This window comes from Haliotis rubra, unplaced genomic scaffold, assembly GCF_003918875.1.
Source record: "Haliotis rubra isolate DU_JTF1 unplaced genomic scaffold, ASM391887v1 Scf1022, whole genome shotgun sequence".
In the NCBI taxonomy this organism is placed as follows: domain Eukaryota; kingdom Metazoa; phylum Mollusca; class Gastropoda; order Lepetellida; family Haliotidae; genus Haliotis; species Haliotis rubra.
In genome coordinates this window covers 278,743-303,137 of record NW_025764918.1, presented here as the reverse complement: position 1 = coordinate 303,137, position 24,395 = coordinate 278,743, and the positions used below count along the sequence as shown (strand labels likewise).

General features: G+C 39.0%; 1 long non-coding RNA gene across 1 annotated transcript; it reads left to right on the top strand.

Moving 5' to 3' along the window:
- The first annotated feature begins 2,725 nt into the window (after positions 1–2,725).
- LOC124271125 lies at positions 2,726–21,894 on the top strand. Its single transcript, XR_006896952.1, has 3 exons — positions 2,726–2,760; positions 21,273–21,278; positions 21,779–21,894. It is a non-coding gene; the product is annotated as an uncharacterized LOC124271125 (long non-coding RNA).
- Positions 21,895–24,395: the final 2,501 nt, after the last annotated feature.

The following is a 24,395-nucleotide window of genomic DNA, read 5'->3' as shown; positions in this document are numbered from 1 at the left end:
CTGAAACACCCATATATGGATTGTAATTTCACGAAGTCATTTTCATAAAGTAAGGCATGATGATAAAAGTTTGTATCTAAACATACGATATAAGAACATTAATTTACTGTTTTAAGAAAATGCAGGCGGTACGGTCGGTCTCGGACCCGTCCCACAAAGCGATGTTTAGCGATATTGACTGTCGTAATTAAGTTTTTATGTTTTCAATTGGAAGAGTTGCGCCATAATCCCTTTTGAAGGAGTCCCCAGTACAATATAATGTCACACGTCACAAGAACCGCATGTGTCGCAGGCATGTCACAACATAACATGTGACACACATGTCACAAGGAAACATGTGACATACAGGTCACAACAGATCACAAAAGAGCATGTCACACCCATACCATAACAGAGCCTGTCACACATATGTCACAACAGAACATGTGACACACATATGTCAAAACAGAACATGTTACACACATGTCACCGCAGAATATGTGACACACATGTCAGAACAGAACATGTTACACATATGTCACCGCAGACATGTTACACACATGTCACCGCAGAACATGTGACAGACATGGCACAACAGAACATGTGACACACATGGCACAACAAAACATGTGACACACATGGCACAACAGAACCTGTTACACACATGTCACCGCAGAACATGAGACACACATGTCACAAGAGAACATGTGACATACTGGTAACAACAGAACATGTGACACGTAGCTCACAACACTACAGGTCACAGGTCACAAGAGAGCATGCCACACATATCACAACAAAGCATGTCGCACAGGTCACAACAGAAAAAGTGAAACACATGTCAGAACATGTCACACACGTCACAACATAACATAAGAAACACATGTCAGAACATGTCACAGACATGTCATAACAAAACATGTGACACGCAAGTCACAACATAACATGTGACATGCAGGTCACAACAGAACATGTCACACACTTGTCACAACAGAACACGTAACACACATGTCTGATTAACCGGACGGGTCACACACATGCGTCACAACAACAAAACATGTCATACACATGTCGCCATGACCCAACGTATCCTGAAAGCTTCGTGAAGGTACCAGCTAGTTTTTCGGAGTCACTTATCATACCAATACGAACTGTACATTTCATGATCTAGTGCCTAAATTGATAACGCAAACAGGCAGTTCACAGCGGGATTCTGTTATAGGTTCATGAAATAGTTTCACAATAATTTTGCTTTATATAAATTTTACGTACAGCTGTCCATTGGCCTCCCAGATGTTTTTCCACGCCATGAAGTTGTCAAAGTTGGCCTCAGTATCCAACTTCAGCATCTGCTGACCATTCGACTCACAAACAGCACGGGCCTCGTTCCAGGTTTTCGTTGTGCCGTAAAGCGTGTACTTTTATTGGCAGTGTTGGGGTCGTTGTTGCATTATCTGAAACATCAAGTGCTCCTTCAGTCACAATCAAACTTTCGTTTTAACAAATCCAGAAGGCTACACCATGTTACTCCTATCCTAACAATTTGATAGTGATCCATAAACACATACTCATGACACTGTACAATCGACTCTGGTTTAGCCTCTTTCATGTATATGTCGACGGCTGTAAGGTATAATCAATCATTTGGTTTTTGAAAACGACATTTTAATTGAAAGAAACAAACGGTTTGCATAGCTCCCATCGTATATAGCGAATTCTGGACAAGTTTGAAAAGTTAAATTCATTCCGATTTGGGAAGAAGTGTCCAATATGGCAAAAGTTCTTTAAGACTCCGACTTACCAAAGAAAAATTGGTCTTCACAAAAATATATTAGATATATATCTGCAAAATTCAACCGTTGCAGAATGGAGGACCCTAATTATCAAATAGAAGTACTGAATACGGTCAATCGTTCTTTGTGAAACGAAAGGAAAAGCAAGCCAGGAGACCGTTTCCCTAAACTCTCATAAGCCCAAGATCTCGTTACTTTTCTCGTTAACTTACGATTTTATTTTTTTCACAAAAACTCTCTTAGGCTTACGATACCTTAAATTTACAATAAAAAAATTACGATCAGTATTTGTAGTCAGTTCCTCCTGAGAGGATACGTAAGTCCCAAAACTTTACAAGTCAATTTCGCTCAACCATATTTTTTTTTAATCGTAGTATTTTTGTTATTTTAAATTTCGGCTGAATCTTCCTACCATCTCAAGTGGCTGAGGGATGGTGTAAATCCAACTAGGGTCCATGCAGATAGCAAAGTAATGTAAGTCCCCATGGTTCCTAGTATGAAGATCTACCCTCAGTTGTTGGCGATCTCTAGCCCGTGTTTTATATGGTATTGTCTGCTTTCATTAAAATGTTTTAGTTTTCCATGCTTGTTTTAGATCCATATCTGTGATACTCTAATTATTTTACATTCCGTCGATGACGCATTATTTACCTACTTGAATTTATTGTGTATGTCCAACATTTCACGTCACTATATGGCTGCAATATTGCCGAGGTGACGTTAAATTTTAACTCACTCACTCACTCATTTGTAGCCAGTGAAGCTTTTAATCACTTATTCCTGCAGTGTAAAACTTAAATGTGTTTAGACTGGTTCCCGTCTTGTCGCGTGGAAACATTATGTTCTACTTCTTTGATTGGCATTCTAGAAATTGAGGAGATGAAGAATGAAGACGGTTTTTATGGATATACAACTTCTTTGTTCAGCCAGTTAAGAGGATGTACATAGGTAGCATGCATAAGAGGTTAAGGATGTTGATTGGCAACCAGTAGGGAATGATCTACATAGGTTGTTTAAATAGAGGATTAAGGAGGTTGTTGAGAAGTCAGTAGTGAAGTGATATTATACAAGAGATCATGTACAGTGGTTGAGTAAAGTTACAGGAATTGAGTAAGTGATGATAGGCCCAGGGGATAAAATATCCTTCATCTCTGTTGATAGCAGGGCAAACCATCTTCATGTGGGCAGCTTCAAGTCGTTTTTCGGGTTTTGAAGTAAGCCTGGTTCTTCTCGATGACCTTGGTGGCGTCTGCTGATGTGCAACAGTTTTCGGTTTTAGATGAAAGCTTTCAGAAGAGGCATTTACTGTTTGTTGATGGTGACTTTTGTACGTTTTAAGTAAAGGATGGGACAAGTGGAGCCGGTGAAATCACGGTGAGGTATTTACTGTTTGTTGATGGTTGAATTGTATGTTTTAAGTAAAGGATTGGACAAGTGGAGCCGATGAAATCACGGTGAGGCATTTACTGTTTGATGATGGTGACTTTTGTATGTTTTAAGTAAAGGATGGGACAAGTGGAGCCGGTGAAATCACGGTGAGGTATTTACTGTTTGTTGATGGTGACTTGTGTATGTTTTAAGTAAAGGATTGGACAAGTGGAGCCGGTGAAATCACGGTGAGGCCTTTACTGTTTGTTGATGGTGACTTTTGTATGTTTTAAGTAAAGTGGAGCCGGTGAAATCACGGTGAGGCATTTACTGTTTGTTGATGGTGATTTTTTTTGTTTTAAGTAAAGTGGAGCCGGTGAAATCACATTAGAAACGGTGGTATTGTGGGGAATGGGTCCTGGATGCGTTATAGCGATAGTTGATCTGAACTCCCAATACTTTAACATCGTTTTGATGAACAGGGTCCAGGGTATTCATTAAATAGCATACATATCTAATACAGCGGGTAATCGAGGAGGAATCTAAGCAAACGCCATGCGACAATTAGACCTGATACCTATGACATCCAATTACCTCGGTGAGTCTCGAACTTACCAATGAACGCTGCCAGGAAGAATATTGTTATCTCCTTTAATGTACGCATACTTGAATTGTACGTTGCTGATGAAATCTCAAATGTTTCGGCTAGTTGATGTCTGCCTACTGTGTACCTGGTGGAGAAAACTGGTTGTCAGTTCAATTGAAGATAATCAATCTCTACCAAAACGAATTATATAGTAAGAGAATATATTTTAATGTCGTTTTGACGTTATTTCAGCCATATAGATAGGCCAGTGATATTGCACAGCAGCGAACTATGAAACCGGCGTAAAACAAACTTCCTAATGTTCAACATGATAAGAAAACACTCTCAGATAAATCTAAACCTGTAGCATATGGGTGGTGTGCGTGTGATATTGATTTAAATTGTTCCCAGGGGCATGATAGTCTTAAATATTTTCCGGCGTCTCCAAATTGCAATGGCCACAGTTAGAAGAGCCCTACTTATCAATGATACTCCTGCAGGCATTTACCCACACTGTCCAAGTCGGAATCGTGCCAGAATGGCCTCATCACCACAACGCATTTTACGACCAGGCTTTAAAGATTTGTAGATATGTCGGCCGGTAGTGCCAACATCCATCTTCTGTTTCCAGCTCCTTGGAACACATTTCGTTAAAACAGTTTCAAAAGAGGAAGAATTCGTGATTACAGTGGACTCCCTGATTTCATCCCATGTACTGTTTACAGTTGCACTAACAAGTGTAACTAACCTCTTGTCATAATTGTCCTACAAATTTCTAAGCATTTCTCTCAAGTCTTTATTTATGAAGTTCCTGTTGGCCAAAGGATGGCTTAACCAACATTTTGCTCATCGTCGAAACGTGTAGCTTCGCGTCGTATTTTGCCCTTTTAATACTTATGATTCTTCAAAATACACAACGTTTACATATGTTGGAGAGGAAGAGTTCGTGATTAATAACAGGTTTCATTCCATGCTCCGTTTACAGTTGCACTAACAAGTATACCTATCGATATATTGAACATGTACTTTGTGTTTAAGATGACCATGATAACACTACACTGAATTGGGTCGGCTCATTGTCAACATTTGTATGAGTGTCATTCTCAGGGATGTATTGATATTTCGATCAAAACCACTTGTGATGAATCTTCTTCTCTATTTCTATGGGAATATCAAACTTTACAGTAATGGTTGCATCTGATAAAAAATAAACAATGGTAGTGTAACCTGTGTACAAACTGTTTCTGAAAGTGAGAGAGTCGGGCATATACTGGTGAAAACAGAAATGATATTATCTGGACAACCTTGTCTGAAAATCCAAACAGTATGGCAATTATTGTAAAGCGGATTGAGGTTTCTACATACGTTTGTTTGTTTGCTTGACTTTTAACTCAGCAGTCTCCAAGCTATATTACTCCGGTCTGTACATAATCGTGTCAGAACATACAAACCAGTGATTAACAGCATGAGCATCGATCAACGCAATTGGGATACGATGACAAGTGTCAACAAAGTTAGCGAGCCTGACCAGCCTATCCCGTTAGTTGGCTCTTACAACAAGCACGGGTTCCAGAAGGCCAATTCTAACCCACATCTTCAAATTCCCCTTCTATGTGGCGTTATGCTCTTTTCGCTTCAATAAATGAACCTGGGTGAGATCATACTGATCCTTCAAAGTATCGACCCATTTCACTGACGTGCTGCCTTTGAAAAGCATGAAACAAATAATGAAATATCGATACGTTTGTTTGATCATGCAATATCATTGCAATCATACAACGTGGTTTCCATAAAACAAAATCCACCGATCGTTAGGTTCATTTTACATGTGTTGATTTTACAATCACAAGTAATCTCCCATTTGGTTTTTCATGAAAATGAATTGGATAAAAAAGTTTTAGATCTGTTTTTTTCATACATGTACGTATTTCATGACATGGTGATGTGTGAACATTATCTGAAAGGGTGCCCTCGATGGGATCGAAGTAGAAGTTTGATATTTTAACATTTTTATACTTGAATAACGTCAATAATGTGGACAGCAAAATGTGTCTGTGTTTGGAGTCGTAACGAACAGCAGCAAATATTTCTTGAGGATGCAAAAATGGTTTAGCCGCTTTTATTGCTGAATAGTAGCAGACTGTTATTAAATTTAATCATCGCATCGTTGAAGGCAAGATAAAATACCCAACCCATCATTTATTTAAAGGGTTGGGTAAAGGATCTAACTCATTTCTCTTAACGGTACTGACATAACTGTAAAGGGGGAGAAGTGGTGCTATTGTCGGTCTGCAGCGCATGTTGATACCATGCTATAAACTGGTGCTTTAATGTAATGTAAACATGCAGTCTCATATAAAAATGGAGATAAGACTAGAGCTGAATATTACTTCACGGTGTCTTTGGCAAACTATATACTAACATCTTATTCTGGGCTAAGTGCTGTGATAAAAATATCGAAGAATTGAACTAACTGATCATATATTTAACTTACAGCCCTTGTCAGTACTTACCTATAAAAAAAAATGGAAAACTCTATGCTTGTTTCATCGATTCTGTCAACAAACAAAGGCTTTGGTATTAATTTAAGAAAACGTAAAAGCCTGTGTGCGTACATCGAATAACGTAAACACAAAGGTTTTTTAATGTCCTCTAGGGGTATGACGAGGTTGTGTTCTAAGTCCGTTTCTGTTCTCATTTTTCATTAATGTATTGGCGGACAAAATCACGTCCACTTGTACAAATGGCGTTCAGTTATTCCCTGACTTACTAGTGTTCCTTTGTATTTGCTGATAACGTTGTTCTGTTACCTGATACTGCAATAGGACTCCAAAGGCAAACTGATATTTTAGAGAATTACTGCGAAACATGGAGTCTTCAAGTAAATTAAAGACAAGTACAACTACTTTGGTATGCTATTTTCTAGAAATCTCACTTGACAGGCATGTATAAACCATATAACTTTTAAAGCAAAGAAGGCTCTGATAACTGGCTCTCATAAGATTGAAAAAATACAGTTGCAAGTGTGTAAAGGTTTTATGGGCATCCGCAGATCAACAACAACTAGTGACACTGAACTAGCTAATGCGGGAGATACCCATCAATAGTTTGGCACAGAAACGTTATATTGGTTTTATTGGTTGAAACTCATGTCAAAGCGCCCTCACTGCTATACATCAAAAACCTATCACATGTTTTTGTATTTTGTTATGAGATATGTTAAATATCACATATACTCTAGGGGGGTACAAATACATAAATCACTAATTGGCATCGTTATAAATGAAACCCGGCCATTAAGACTACTCATTTCGATCTTTAAGTAACTTAAATCGACCTTTTTAACAACAGTGCACAATTCTCATCCGCGAACGAAATTTCAACCAATCAGGGCGGCGCGTCTCTGTGGCGTCATATGAGGAATAGATATGAGGGCCGATGCAGAATTCATCTACATTTCAGGGGGTAAATTATCTTTTTTACAAGTTTGTATAAACCTGAAATCGTGACAACTGTTGTGAAAAATGAATGCTATATGTTCTCACAATCTACTGTCATTTAATTGTGTCTCCTGCTTTGCCTAGTTTCCGAGTTACAACTTGTTTTCATAGACGATTCTGTCAAAATCTCTTGCTGTCGCTAAGCCTTATTTGTTCGAGCCAGACGCTAGGAATAGCGAAAACGCTGATCAGCCTCGCTCATCACGGTTACGGTTAATTTCTTCAACCTAAACAGTGCGCCATTAAGAAGGGTGGATGCCCATCAGATGCAGTTATTTGAAAATATCCCCGGTAGTTCTTGTCTGATTGTAATAAGTATCAAAGCAGTGTGGGCTTTTTCAGGTTTTCTAATGCCTGGATGGTATAATGACTGATCCGAATTGATCCCATTTCTGTGTTTTTTACCTCGATATTTAATCATGTCATGTAAAAATATGACGTCTGTTACGTATGATATTAAACATTGACAATTGATTTATTTGAATCTGTAAACTAAACAACCCTACGTTGCCATTGCTAGATGAATCTGAACAATAGCTTAGGTAAACAGGTGCATACAGTATTAGCACGCAGCAAATGCTTATATGTATTTCTTATGCAACAATGAAGTTCTGTTCGTATTCTCAAAACAGTGTCGGCCCATAAGTTTTCACATGCAATTAAAAGTTCATGCAATACAGCAAGTAATACTCCCTTGTCGAACCCGTGTTAGATGGTATAAACCTACACATGTTATTTGTCATCATTCACTTTATGGTCAGTTAATGAATTTATAACAGGTATAATTAGTGGTAACACCACTTAGATTACCCGACAAAGGTTCCCATTTGGCATTTCTTGTGTCTAGAGTAAATACTCAACATTATAAACATCGATCAAAGGATTAACCGATAACACGCTGATTGATTAATTACTTTTACCTTGCACAGCGGATTTGTCAAAAGGTAGTGTTTATGTATGTAGATTTACTAATCTATACTGAATACACTCTGTCGTGTCTGTGTCACAACGTCCTTCTTTCAAAGTATTAACCGCCAGTAGATTGATTGATTGCTCATTATTGGCTAACTAAATTACTTTTTTTATGCAATTAGTTGCCATGTGTGCTATCTTGGGTGACCAATGAGACTATACACCAATGTGAAATACCTGAAACGATATATCACTTTTTCGTATATTAGACTGTTAAAAGACACATCACTTGGAACAGCTGCAGATGAATGGCATATAACTCGTTTTTGTGGATATTGATGGATACATTCCTCGAACAAGGTAATAGCCTGACATTGTTCCTATAACTTTAATCTGTTTAATTTTAATATTTGCATTTTGTTTTCATTCATTTGTCGTAGCATTCAGCAGAATCATTGTTTTTGCCGTGAAGTGTAATGAGACAGACAACATACACTAGGGCGTGTGTGCGAATTATGATTCACATTGGCAAACTATAAAATGTCCAGATATTACAGTCCTGTTATAAATTCACTATAAGTATCAGCAGATCATCTGCTTTTTATTCAGTTTCAAAATGCATACAAGTATGATAATAAACTAATTAGGATTATAAGACCAAATATAAAGACGTACATTGACTAGTATCTACATACTGGTGAGTGGATGTTAACCACGTGAATGTAGCAAGAAATTTATCGCGCAGTATTGTCACTTCGACCCTCACCTCGCTTCCGTGGAAAAAATCGTTATGTTATAAGTTGTGTCATTCAAAATCCTTTTGGACATGATTCAAATACATATTTAACTACGAGTAGAAAGTAGTTTTGATTTTCTAACTTGTTGAAAACAAGTCATAATCGCATTAATTCTAACAGACTTTAGCCCGTGACTTTACGATTTTCAAAAATGGCGGCGCCCTGTCGCGAACATCCGCCAGTCTGAGGATAAATGCTATTTAGGTTTGTTTTCACCGAGTTACAAAATCAAAACAACTTTCTACTGGTAGTAAAATATGTATTTGATTGATGGCCAATTGGATTTTGCATGACATAGCTTATAACATAACAATTTCTCTCGTGGAAGTGAGGTGGGTGTCAATATAATACTACTTACAGTATTATTGTTACTTCGACCACAACCTCGCTTCTGAGGAAGAAATCGTTATGTTACAAGTTGTGTCATGGAAAATCTTTATGGTCATCAATCATATACATAGTGTACTACAACTAGTAAGTAGTTTTGATTCTCTAACTTCCGTGAAGCGATCTGAACACAAGAAAGATATCGTTTCAGGCTTCCATAACGCTCGCTTCGCACTCACAAACATAACACATTTAGCACGAACTGCGGGGTACTGTGGAAATCTGTGCATGGGGACACAATCGCCCGACCCCTAGGAGCAATTGACGACAACGCAACGATTCGGCATGTCTTCGTTGATGTCGAAAAATCATCAAAATGACTAGCTTGCTACACACTATATATACAACTAACTGAAAACCCTTCCTCATATGACGTCACTGAAGTGCTCTGGCGACAGAGTTACGTAACCGGTCTGTGGTTTCGTTGGCGAGCGCGATTGACGCAGGCGACTTTTTGGCAACTTTTAATCGCTCGGTATTAATAAACCATACGTTTTTTTAAGAATGAATTTGGTGTTCCGCGTAAGACTAACCACACGATCTTTCATATGTAATGGTTAAAAGAGTAAAAAACAACAACGTTTATTTGTTCTTTAACTAAAATACATTTTGACAACTGGGTCTTCGATATCCATGGATTTGACAGGGAGTTGGAGATGTTACAGCATTTTTATCCATTGTTCACCAAAGATGTAAGGATTGTTTCTAGCAGGAATGGACTTGGAATATTCAAACTGAAAATGTTCATATTCGTATTCTCTGTTTAAACAACATATAATGTGTGAAAAGTATTTAACAGTTGTAAATGAAAAGAATGTAAAGAAATTAAGAGTATCGTTATCGCAGCTTCAATGTGGTTATTATGATCTAATGTATTAAAAAATATTATGTCATGCTTCTGAGAACCAATGCTGCAAAATGAATAATATTGAAGGATTGTATATCACGTTCTTCTCATCAGTCCACAGTATGACAATCTAAGGAGCCAATATGTCCCTTCTAAGTATACATCCTGTCACACATTTTACACATTCTGTGTACTAATATCAACCGAAAATGTACAGCTCCTACAGAATGTTGCTACGTTTATACACCATGCACTGATAAAATGCAAACGCGCTTGTGCCACTCGCCCATTATAACCGTTTTACTTGTAGTACGGGCCTCTGGCAAACATGTCAGAAATAAAAAATCTATCTGATTAATATAAATTATTCCACAAAGGAAATCAATAAATATATCTAATTCCTAAAACACATGACTTCTTTGATTGGCATTCTAGAAGTTTGGCAGATGAAGAATGAGGACTATTTTTATGGATATACAACTTCTTTAATCTGTATAGGCGACGTTTCGACATAGATTCTAATGTCGTTGTCAAGCAAGTGGTCATTTTCCGCAAAGGAAAAGAATTGCTGAAAATATACCTGTCGAGATTCAGATATCCGGAAATCTGTTTATCCAGACAAAATAGGAGAAAAGATAGCGTTCGGATAAGCGAAGTTCGACTGTAGTAAACACATTTTATTGAAGATAATACACCTACCTGACACTGTACCCAAGAATCGTTGATCCACTGAAGTAGCAGTCAAAGGAAGAAGGCCTGGGGTTTCCTAGCTACACTCAGCATTGACTGAGCCGGGATGAGACAGCATCTCAATTTTTGTTCATCCAGCGATAGGTAGACAGTATATTGGTTAATCGATCGATTATATGTTCCGCAGATATTTTTTGGGTTCATCCAGCGGAAGGTAGGCAGTATATATTGGTAAATCGATTGCATGTTCGATTCTGACAAGTAGTTATTGGAGGTGTGTAGGTGTATGTAGATGGCAACTGACTCAAGATTCTTAACATCAAATGTTTCAACAGCGATATGAAAAGGTATCAGACAGACACAAAGAGAAAAATGATCACATAACCCATGACGAAACATCACCGTGGGTAATGATGGTGTCGGCTTGTTGTAACAGGTGACAAAGTTGTTCTCCTTTTCAACCTTTCAACATCAGAACATACAAGTCGCTAGGTAAAGTTATAATCCAGTTACCTTTGCATGTATCTTAGTTTTAAGTCATTAGCGTGAATTGAAAACTATTTTCTTAATTGTTCAAAGACATATGTCATGCTTACAATGATTAAAGTTGGGTTTTTTCAAATGTGCATTTTCAGTTTTTGTTTAAAGTGCTTATTTGTCGACGCGATTATATGCAGAGCTGCTTAAACAACAAACAAACATTATTTGAGAAGGCTGAGATCTAGTATTCAACAGTTTCAACGAACTGGCAAGGGCTGCTAATGTATCCTTGGTTAGTCAAATGTGTCTTTAATGTGATAACTGTCTTTAACATGGATTGATTTTTATGACATAAAATGTCCGTGATGAAATGAGGCAACTGGGAGCGAGCGAGCCCGACCACCTGAGCCCGTTAGTCGCCTCTTACGACAAGCATGGTTTACTGAAGATCAATTCTAACCCGAGTTGTACTTGTAGCTGATACTGACAGACATGTTGCAATCGTTATGGATTGTGTAATGCTCTCTATGACGGTCGGAATAGAGGTTACATTATTTATACGTTGAGTTGTCGCTGTTTTTGTTGTCAGTGTTGTCGTGGTTGTAATTGTTATCTTTAACAAAATATGATCAGCAATATTAACAGAGAAGAAATGGAAACATGTGTTTGTGTAATGGGCACGTACATACTACTTTGTTGTTTTCAGACTTTACGTCGTCAGCAATGCCGGCCAATTCAGTTATGTTCAAAGTGCATGTACAATGTCTTCTTCTTCCATCACATCTCACTCAGTCCGCGTGAGCCCGAGCGAGGATAGTTAACAGAGTATTTTAGCAGTTCGAATCCTGACAAGTTACATTTGCAAGGTTTCAGTATCTCCAGTCGTAACATCTCGCTGGACTCTGTCTAACTGGCGATAACCAAATCAAAGTTTTAATGTGACTTCTATGTCGTCGATATGAAATGTGATGAATTAACGTTCGTAAATACGTACAGCTTTAACTAATTTGACAATGTGGATCACGTAGTGTATAACTGTCATGTTTATCATAATGTAAGTATGTTACCAGCAAACCCCAAGCAAAGGCACTTATCGAACCCTCATTTTAACTTACAATCTGTATATACTGACCCTCAAGGAATAATTGAATGACCAATCCAAATGCAAAACATCACCAAAAACTGTAGTTTATTCAGAGCAACAAACATAGCAGAAAGTTTACTCATTGTAAGTGCTAATAACTATCATGTATGTCTTATAACTTAAAAAGTGCTGTCATTTTCAAGATTCTGGTAGACAATCCTCACGAAATCACATAAGTATCAATAACCGAGCATAGTATCAGTGTCAATGTCTGGTGTTACCTCCGCCAACTGCAATAACAACCCTGACTCTCCTCCTCATTGACTGCATCAGACGTTACATTTGACGTTGAGGTATTGCGTTCCATTCTTAATGGAGGGCTTGTTTCAAGCTTTTGTAGGGGAGGATCTCTCTGGCGCATTCTGCGACCCATAATGTCCCAAAACAAGCTGTATGGTGTTGCGATCCTGGTGGGCCATGGTAGAGTTGCTACTGCCTCAAGACGTAAGAAATCACCAATGATAGGGGCCTAGCACTGTTGCCCATGAAGACTAGCTTGTGTTCAGAAGATGGTCATCGAAATGAGGTACAACTGTGTCCAGGATGTCAGTAATGTACATTAGTCCATTCAGATTTAATCACATGTTCACGTTTACAGTCATGCACCACATGTCATCTATAGAGTACTACATCGGTTCTTGACGTACAGCCCAAGGAGGTATAACCTTACATTTCTTCAGGTTATTCAAGTTTGTTTATACCTAGGTAATTAGCAGTGTGAGAACGTCTGTACCTTTGTTTTTACAAGCTGTGTGGCCAATGTGAGGACCTAGGTATGTTTTGTCAAGCATGACTGCCAACTTGAATCTGCCTGCAAAAGAAGCTGACTACATAACAGAAACGCCAGTCTACAATGGAGGACTTTTTCATGAAAGTGTGAATATGATTGTGATAGTAAAGTACTGTTGAAAAACAACACTTTTTTCACATTTATGTCTACAATTTAGGTAGTTAATATGTGAAAGTGTGAAATAACTGTTAAACTAAGTTCGGCCTATCTACAGTCGCAGTGGGAGGGAGATAGGAAACGTAAAAGAAGGATTTTACTGAGGAGAGATTAGTGCAGAAATGACCAATGCGGGTTTTTCTAAGTCTAATACGACTTATTCAGAACAGACCATGTCTTTATGCAAATTAGTGTGCGATGGTATTGTATTACAAAGGACAGTTTTTAAATGATCATTTTGTCGCAGACGGTGGTTGGAGTCGGGCTGGGGTAATGAGATATTAGCTAAGATAAGATAATCAAAATAGAGACATATTCAACACACATGAAAATGAATAAAATATCTTTGTGATGACCCCTTGTGCCTGTGGGTAGCACGTGCATTCCATGCCATGTGAGTCGACGGTCCGTCGTCATACCTGGCTGAGCGACCTAATTGCCATCTATAGTCTGATCTATTGTTTTCAGCAGCTGTTCGTATATTTTCGAAGTTTTGACAGATTTTATGAGTAAACATGCTTTTCTGGATATCCTATTACGCATCCAACTGAACGCCCAGTTTGGCCGATGTGGGTTATTTCGACATATGCTATATGCTATTTAGCATTAATTTCATGATCTAGGCCAGTTACAATGTATGGTACTGTTTGAAAAGTATTCAAGCAAAGAGACATTGAATTATCCGACGCTCTGTATAATCCAACATTATTTCCCCGTCCCAGTGAGTGTCGGATTATACTGAGTCCACTGTATCTAAAACCAGAATACTGTCACGAAAGTGATTGATTTGAAAAGTTTATGATGGGAATATTCAGCATTGACCTTATGAGCTTTAGATGCTTGATTGGCATTTTAGAAAATGTGACATAACATCAAATGTGACTTAACCTGTAGTTAAACTAAACCCTTTAATGTCGAGACAGTAAGCTATCAAAGCTCTTAAGGTGAACATAGCGATTTTTCTGGGTTACGTCGTCTTTTTATTCTTGAGTACAACGTTCCAGGGCTTGTTCTGGCCCCATCATCAGGCAAAACTGAACAGTGAACAGTGAACGTTGTACTCAAGAATAAAAGAAGATGTGAAAAATCGCTATGTTCACCTTATGAGCTTTGTTAGCTTACTGTCTCGACATTAAAGGGTTTAGTTTAACTACAGGTTATGTCACATTTGATGTTACTGACAACAGGTCGTAAAGTACTTGTGGACATTGTGTGACTCTCATTTGGAAATTATCATTTATTCTGGCGTCCTGGATTTACTTCTAAAGGGTAATCTCTTTTGATATTTCATAGTTTGTACATATTCATCTGATTTATAGAGATATTGGGTTTATGTTTTTAATAATTTAACTGCTTTGTCATGTTGTAAATAGTGTACAGTTCATGGTAACTAGTTGTGTTACGTGCTGTTAATGCACAGTACAATGCAGTATAGGTAAAAGTTATTTCGTCAAGGATGCCTGATAACAGCTCCATTTTTACTGCCAAGACAATCCAACAAGTCGTTGAATACATTCAACATCAATTCGATATAACCAATTCATTAATTTTATGATGACCTCTCCTGCCTGTCATACATTTTAGAACAATGGCAATGTACAATGAAGTCTGTACAGGCCAGTTTGTTGGTTGCCAAGTCTTTTTAACATTGCGTATAGCTCACGAGCTGATGCTGCAGCTGAAGCAGTTCTTGATAAGGCTGTTCCTCAACTATTAATACCGCACTCTGATTGTAAACTCTACATCAAAGAATATATCACAGAGTCAATGCAAGCGAAGTGGAACACCCAAGTAGATACATTGTATATGAAATTGAATCTCCCCTCCCAAAATATACCTGATAAATACAATCATCTATGAGGCGACCTTTGAAATGACGCTTGTCTCAAAATAAAACTAGGTACATGTAAAGGAAAACCGGGTTCTTTGTATAGTCAACTTTGTCAATTGTATATATACTCACTATGCAGCTATTCTCCTTGTTTCAACTCTTTTTATCACCTGCTTGATAACGGTATTAGTACCTACACCGAAATGTCGGACCCATGGCAATAAAGAAGTTGCCTATCCATAGAAAGTGGTTTTCCTTCTTCTTTACAACTTTTAAAATGCCTCTCAAAGAAGTAAAACTAAGTACCCGAGCATTACTTCGTATAATTGATCTCAGATGTGTCATTTTCCCATTAAATTTTGAGATATTAATTTCGTTTCCTCCTTTGCATTTTCCTTCTCGAGAATGATTTCAAGTCGGTTAACGTATGTCAAGCTGATTGTTTGTGCACCCGAACATCGGATATCTCAGTGTATTAACGTAGGTCACCTTAAAATCGACACAGCGGTGTTTGGCTGCATGCAAAGTAGTATGGAATAGGGTTATAGCTTATTCCGCTTCAACAAAACATCGAAATAAGATTCAAAGTGGTTGACGTTTTCTACATTGTCCCGTTGCCCGTATCATCCTGTCCACATCAACACACACGATGAGCGCAGTGACGAGTAGGATGATAGCAAGTCCTGAAACGCCGATAGCTCTGGCCGAAACACGATCATCATTGGCCGATGTCTTGGACCTTCTGTAGGAGGAGAGGTTCTTCCGGTCCAACAGATAGCCATTCGCGTCGACTGTCATTGACATCAGAGGGTGCGTGCATGCGCAAACACAGCGGTGCTCGCTTGACATACTTGGACCTGGAGAAACTGAAATCAAACTATGTATGATCCCCTTCGCCCAACAGGTTCTTTGTTGTTTGAATGTTTAACTCCGTACTCAGAAATATACCTGCTATATGGCAGTGATCTGTATATAATTGAGTCTGGACCAGACAATCCAGTGACTGACATTGATCGACGCAATTTGGATTCGATGACATTTGTTAACCAAGTCAGCGAGCCTGTACCCTGTTTCACAAAGATATCTTAGTGCTACGACTGTCGTAACTTTATGTTAAAGTATAGGAGATACGATAGTCGTAGGGCTATGATCGCTTTGTGAAACGTGGAACTGACCAAATTATCCCATTAGTCGCCTCCTATGACAAGCATGGGTTGCTGAAGCCGATCTTCACGGATCCTTCGCCCTCAGGAACTTCAAACTGCCAACAAATGATGTCGGGGAAGTAAATAATTTTTAATCTGTTTTTGACTTGACTTCTTCGAACTAAAGTGCAGATTATTTGCTTTAATGGATGTCATGACTTTGGATTGGAAATAAATAGAACTCTGATGAAGTTCCTCTGCCTTCTTAGCCTTTTCTGGTGAACATTTGTTTGCTGGGAAGGAGAGCTCTATCATATGAAGATTATCAGAGGAACGTGAGCAATCAATGTTTTTTCTCTGACAGAATATTGTGTACAAACTTGAAGTTTAATAGCATTGATTAATATATTGACAAAACTGATATGTGACAACAGTGAGTTTTCACATGGCAAAAGTTATCAATAATTTCTGCTTCAAAATGCATTGTCCATTTGGATTGTTAGACAACGTCCTGAAAATAACATCAACTGGCTGATGTTAAGATAATGGATTCTTACCAGTACTTGACACCACGCTTGATGGATCCAGATCCAGGTTGGAAACCTGTGTGCTTGACTCCGGTTCCAGAGGATCGCTGACTATAGTCGATGTAGGCTGTGTGGCCTCAGATGATGCCGTATCAACAACATCAAGCAACGTGGTGATTTGTGACGATTCAGACATGGTCATCGTTAATGTTTCCGAGGGTGCAACGTTTGACGCAGAAGCTGTTTTGGTCGTTGTGCTGTCAGAGACTAACGAGGTTGAAAAATACAGGCTGATAGGAGTAAGCTTATTTGATGTCATTGTGGATGTCAGATGTGATTCGATAGATTCGGTCTCAATCACGGATGTCTTTCCTGAATTGGAAATCATTGAAACGGCGACTGAGTACATGCGATTTGTGGATGTAGAATGTGATTCGGAAGAAGGTTCGGTCTCTATGATGGATGTCTCAGGAGAATTCACTGAACTGGACGTCAATGAGTTCGTCTCAGGAAAGCTATTTGCGGGTGTAAATGCACTTTCGTGCACAGGATCACCGTTACTAAAACTTCCATATGAAGAATGTATGCATTCTGATTGAGTGTCGGTTAAAATATCCAGTTGAATATCCATAGTTGTGGGTGATGCTGAGATCGGTTCTGACGTCTTAATAGATGTCAATGACGTGGTCACAAGACATGTAGTTATTGGGTCATTGTCTTTGTTTGCTGGAACCGATACGGCAGTCGACATGTAATCACCTGAAAGTTATTTTATCATGACATTAAAAAAGGAACAGATTTATTTATAATTAATCGGTTAAGAAGTTGGAAAGGTCCAGTATTTTTATCATTCTGAAATAATACAAAGATGTGGATTACATAAGGTTTGGACTGTTAGTGAAAAACCATAATTATTTGAGTGTTTGAGTAATACGCTATAGGACGGACGTCTGTATGTGACAGTGTGAAGCAGACAATCCAGTGATCGATATCATGAGCAATGATCCACACTGTTTTGCTACGATGACATGATATCAACCAAGTCACTTAGTCTGGCCAAAAGATCACTCAGGTCATCCCTTATGACCGACACAAGTTGCTTGAACTGATTCTTTACCTAAATCATTCCTATCCCTGCATCATAAGGAAGATCTAGACCTTCTTATGTATATGTACCTTGAACACACCGCTTCACGAGAGCTGTTCTACCAGACGATGACGTCATTTCCGGATTGTCGATTATGTACACCTGCTGCCTAGTGTATATCCTGCAAGGGTCGCCAGATGCTGTTTCGCTGTAGACTACAGCAACACACTGTACACTTCCGGTATAAGTGAGACATGCGCGCTGGCAGTCATCAATACCCACATTAATGGAGGAGGCAGCCGTAGGGAGAACAACGTCCTGACCATCAAATCTTTCAAAGGTACATTCATCTAGTCAACACATAAAAACGCATCAATATTTAGTTCGCGAAGTGTGACGAGTCATACATTGATCAACATTGTGTCGAAATTAAATCAGGGAGTTTAGTTTTACTCCGCTTTTAGCAATACTGCCAGGAACACCACGACTGGCGGGCACTAGAAAAGGGCTTCACACATTTATACCCATGTAGGGAATCGAATCGGTATTCGGCTTGACGAACGAATGCTTTCACCTCTAGTCTACTCCAAGACATCAGAATGAATTTTCCTCAGAGTTGGAATCCCGCTTCAATGAGATCATGTACCCATCATATATCAGCATAGACTTACGACCTGCACTACGACAGCTTTTTGAAACATGAATCAGTGAAGATTTTGGGAATTCTCTACGCGTGATATTGCGCAATTACACACTCATTACGTCTTGTGTTGATGTCTTCCCATTTAGAATTAGAAACACCGTTCATTAAATCCAGTGCCTTCAGCCATTTCGTTTTCTGATATTTATATGTGGTAAGAATTGATCTGGCAAATGTGTTACATCAGGTTGCATTGACCAAGACCCAACGTACAATTAGCTGGAACTCGGCACCAGTTAAAGAAGCTTCCTACCTGTAGCCTCTTGACAAACCACGTGACGTTTAGCACTACATTGGAATGTGCGGAACTTGTTAGTTAATCGTATCCGTACGCACTTTTCCGTTTCTGGTGCGTTTGGTTCGCTGTTATCCCAAGGCACCCAGGCTCCAAGTGGCTCACAGTCATGCCACTCCAAGTTGAACACAGTAGGGTCTGTGAGAACATGTTGGTGTAGTCCAGTCCATATACCTACGGTCCTGAAACACCCATGTTATTGATTGCAATTTCACGAAGTCATTTTTATAAAGTAAGGCATTATGATAAAAGTTTGTATCTAAACATACGATATAAGAACATTAATTTACCGTTTTAATAAATGCAGGCGGTACGGTCGGTCTCGGACCCGTCCCACAAAGCGATTTTAGCGATACGACTGTCGTAATTAAGTTTTCATTGGAAGAGTTGCGCTATAATCCCTTTTGAAGGAGTCCCTGAGTACACAATATAATGTCACACACGTCACAAGAACCGTATGTAATGTGTCGTAGGCATGTCACAACAGAACATGTGACACACATGTCACAACAAAACATGTGACATACAGCTCACATTAGATCACAAAAGAGCATGTCAGACCCATACCATAACAGAGCCTGTGACACATATGTCACAACAGAACATGTGACACACACATGTCAAAATAGAACATGTTACACACATGTCACCGCAGAATATGACACACATGTCACAACAGAACATGTTACACACATGTCACCGCAGATATGTTACACACATGTCACCGCAGAACATGTTACATATGTCACAACAGAACATGTTACACACATGTCACCGCAGAACATGTGACCCACATGGCACAACAGAACATGTGACACACATGGCACAACAAAACATGTCAGAACATGTCACACACGTCACAACATTACACGAGAAACATGTCATAACAGAACATGTGAAACACATGTCACAACATAACATGTGACACGCAGGTCACAACAGAACATGTCACACACTTTTCACAACAGAACACGTAACACACATGTCTGATTAACCGGACAGGTCACACACATGCGTCACAACAACAGAACATGTCATACACATGTCAAAAAGACACAACGTGTCACACATGTCGCCATAACCCAACGTATCCTGAAAGCTTCGTGAAGGTACCAGCTAGTTTTTCGGAGCAACTTCTCATACCAATACGAACTGTACATTTCATGATCTAGTGCCTCAATTGATAACGCAAACAGGCAGTTCACAGCCGGATTCTGTTATAGGTTCATAAAATAGGTTCACAATAATTTTGCTTTATATATGTTATACGTACAGCTGCCCATTGGCCTCCCAGATGTTTTTCCAAGCCATGAAGTTGTCAAAGTTGGCCTCAGTATCCAACTTCAGCATCTGCTGACCATTCGACTCACAAACAGCACGGGCCTCGTTCCAGGTTTTGGTTGTGCCGTAAAGCGTATACTTTATTGGTAGTGTTGGGGTCGTTGTTGCAATATCTGAAACATCAGGTGCCCCTTCAGTCACAATCAAACTTTCGTTTTAACAAATCCAGAAGGCTACACCATGTTACTTCTATCATCACAAGTTGATAGTGATCCACCAACACATACTCATGACATTGTACAATCGACTCTGGTTTTAGCCTTGCATTTCTTGTCGATGTGGAAAGAGTTTATCCTCTTTAATGTATATGTCGACGGCTGTAAGGTATAATCAATCATTTGGTTTTAGAAAACGACATTTTAATTGAAAGAAATAAACGGTTTGCATAGCTCCCATCGGATATAGGGAATTCTAGACAAGTTTGAAAAGTTAAATTCATTCCGGTTTGGGAAGAAGTGTCCAATATGGCAAAAATTCTTTAAGACTCCGATTTACTAAAGAAAAATTGGGCTTCACATACATATATTAGACATATCTGTGCAAAATTCAACCAGTGCAGAAGGGAGGACCTAATTATCAAATAGAAGTTCTGAATACGGTCAATCGTTCTTTTCAGAAACGAAAGGGGAAAAAGCAAGCCAGGAGACCGTTTCACGAAACTCTCATTAGCCTAAGGTCTCGTTACTTTTCTCTTTAACTTACGATTTTATGGGTGTTTCACAAAGCTCTCTTGGGCGTACCATACCTTAAACTTACATAAAAAAAATTCCGGTCAGTATTTGTAGCCAGTTCGTCCCGAGAGGATACGTAAGTCCCAAAACTTTACAAGTAAATTTCGCTCTTCCATATTCTTTAATCGTAGTATTTTTGTTATTTTAAATTTCGGCTAAATCTTCCTACTACCTCCAGTAGCTGAGGGGATGGTGTAAATCCAACTAGGGTCCATGCACGTAGCAAAAGTAATGTAAGTCCCCTTGGTTCCCTAGTACGGTGATCTACCTTCAGTTGTTGGCGATCTATAGCCCGTGTTTTATATTGTATTGTCTGCTTTCAATAAAATGTTTTAGTTTTCCATGCTAGTTTTATATCCTATATCTGTGATACTCTAGTTATTTTACAGTCCGTCGATGACTGTTTATTTACCTACTTGTGTTTATTGTGTATGCCCAACATTTCACGTCACTATATGGATGAAATATTGCCGAGGTGACGTTAACTTTTAACTCACTCACTCATTTGTAGCCAGTGATGCTTTTAATCACTTATTCCTGCAGTGTAAAACTGCAATGTGTTTAGACTCGTTCCCGTCTTGTCGCGTTGAAACATTATGTTCTACTTCTTTGATTGGCATTCTAGAAATTGAGGAGATGAAGAATGAAGACGTTTTTTATGGATATATAACTTCTTTGTTCAGCCAGTTAAGAGGATGTACATAGGTAGCATACATAAGAGGTTAAGGATGTTGATTGGCAGCCAGTAGGGAATGATCTGCATAGGTTGTTTACATAGAGGATTAAGGAGGTTGTTGAGAAGTCAGTAGTGAAGTGATATTATACAAGAGATCATGTACACTGGTTGAGTAAAGTTACAGGAAATTAACTGAGTAAGTGATGATAGGCCCAGGGGATAAAATATCCTTCATCCCCGTTGATAGCAGGGCAAACCTTCTTCATGTGGGCACCTTCAAGTAGTTTTGGGTTTTGAAGTAAGTCTGGTTCTTCTCGATGACCGTTGTGGTGTTCCAGCTGATGTGCAACAGTTTTCGGTTTCAGATGAAAGCTTTCAGAAGAGGCATTTACTGTTTGATGATGGTGACTTTTGTACGTTTTAAGTAAAGGATGGGACAAGTGGAGCCGGTGAAATCACGGTGAGGCATTTACTGTTTGTTGATGGTGACTTTTGTGTGTTTAACGTAAAGAATTGGACAAATGGAGCCGGTGAATTCACAGTGAGGCCTTTACTGTTTGTTGATGGTGACTTGTGTATGTTTTAAGTGAAGGATGGGACAAGTGGAGCCGGTGAAATCACATTAGAAACGGAGGTATTGTGGGGAATGGGTCCTGGATGCGTTATAGCGATAGTTGATCTGAACTCCCAATACTTTTACATCGTTTTATTGAAGCCTGGTTCTTCTCGATGGTGGCGTTCCAGCTGATGTGCAACAGTTTTCGGTTTCAGATGAAAGCTTTCAGAAGAGGCATTTACTGTTTGTTGATGGTGACTTTTGTGTGTTTAAAGTCAAGGATTGGACAAGTGGAGCCGGTGAAATCACAGTGAGGCCTTTACTGTTTGTTGATGGTGACTTTTGTATGCTTTAAGTAAAGGATTGGACAAGTGGAGCCGGTGAAATCACAGTGAGGCCTTTACTGTTTGTTGATGGTGATTTTGTATGTTTTTAGTAAAGTGGAGTCGGTGAAATCACAGTGAGGCCTTTACTGTTTGTTGATGGTGACTTTTGTGTGTTTAACGTAAAGAATTGGACAAATGGAGCCGGTGAATTCACAGTGAGGCCTTTACTGTTTGTTGATGGTGACTTGTGTATGTTTTAAGTGAAGGATGGGACAAGTGGAGCCGGTGAAATCACATTAGAAACGGAGGTATTGTGGGGAATGGGTCCTGGGTGCGTTATAGCGATAGTTGATCTGAACTCCCAATACTTTTACATCGTTTTGTTGAAGCCTGGTTCTTCTCGATGGTGGCGTTCCAGCTGATGTGCAACAGTTTTCGGTTTCAGATGAAAGCTTTCAGAAGAGGCATTTACTGTTTGTTGATGGTGACTTGTGTATGTTTTAAGTGAAGGATGGGACAAGTGGAGCCGGTGAAATCACAGTGAGGCCTTTACTGTTTGTTGATGGTGACTTTTGTGTGTTTTAAGTGAAGGATGGGACAAGTGGAGCCGGTGAAATCACATTAGAAATGGTGGTATTGTGGGGAATGGGTCTTGGATGCGTTATAGCGATAGTTGATCTGAACTCCCAATACTTTAACATCGTTTTGATGAACAGGGTCCAGGGTATTCATTAAATAGCATAAACACAGCGGGTAATCGAGGATGAATCTAAGCAAACGCCATGCGACAATTAGACCTGATACCCATGACATCCAAATACCTCGGCGAGTCTCGAACTTACCAATGAACGCTGCCAGGAAGAGGATTGTTATCTCCTTTAATGTACGCATACTTGAATTGTACATTGCCGATGATATATCAAATGTGTCGGCTAGTTGATGTCTGCCTACTGTGTACCTGGTGGAGAAAACTGGTTGTCAGTTGAATTGAAGATAATCAATGTCTACAAAAACGAATTATATAGTAAGAGAATAGATAGTAAGAGAATAATGTCGTTTTGACGTTATTTCAGCCATATAGATAGGCCAGTGATATTGCACAGCAGCGAACTATGAAACGGCGTGAAAAGAACTAATTTTCAACATGATAAGAAAACACTCTCTGATAAATCTAAACCTGTAGCATATGGATGGTGTGTTTGTGATATTAATTTATAATTTTCAGGGGCATGATAGTCTTCAATATTTGCCGGCGTCTCCAAATTGCAATGGTCACAGTTACACAGTACAACCAGAAATTATTGAGAACTTAAAGATTGTAAAAAAAATTTCACTCATTACTCACGTATTAAATGTTAATATTAGCAGAACATAACTCCAGATTCAAAGACAGGTGAACAGTTAGTATTTTGTCAAGTCACCATAGGCAGCAATGCAGGCTTCAATGCGGCGGGGCACACTACTAATCAAAGAAGTTAGAAAGTCGTGGTCCATGCTGTCCCAATATCGGACCACCTCTTCCTTCATTTCAGCAATATTTGCCAGATTTTTCTTATTGACACTTTCCTTCATAAGTCCCCAAACACTTACTATTGGATTTAGGTCAGGGCTATAGCTTGGCCAATCTAATAATGTCATATTTGGGGTCCGAAACCAGGCCTGTGAATGCTTTGAGCGATGTTTTGGGTCGTTGTCCTGCTGGAAAATCCAAACATTTCCATAGAACACGTGAGCAGATTGATAAATGTCCC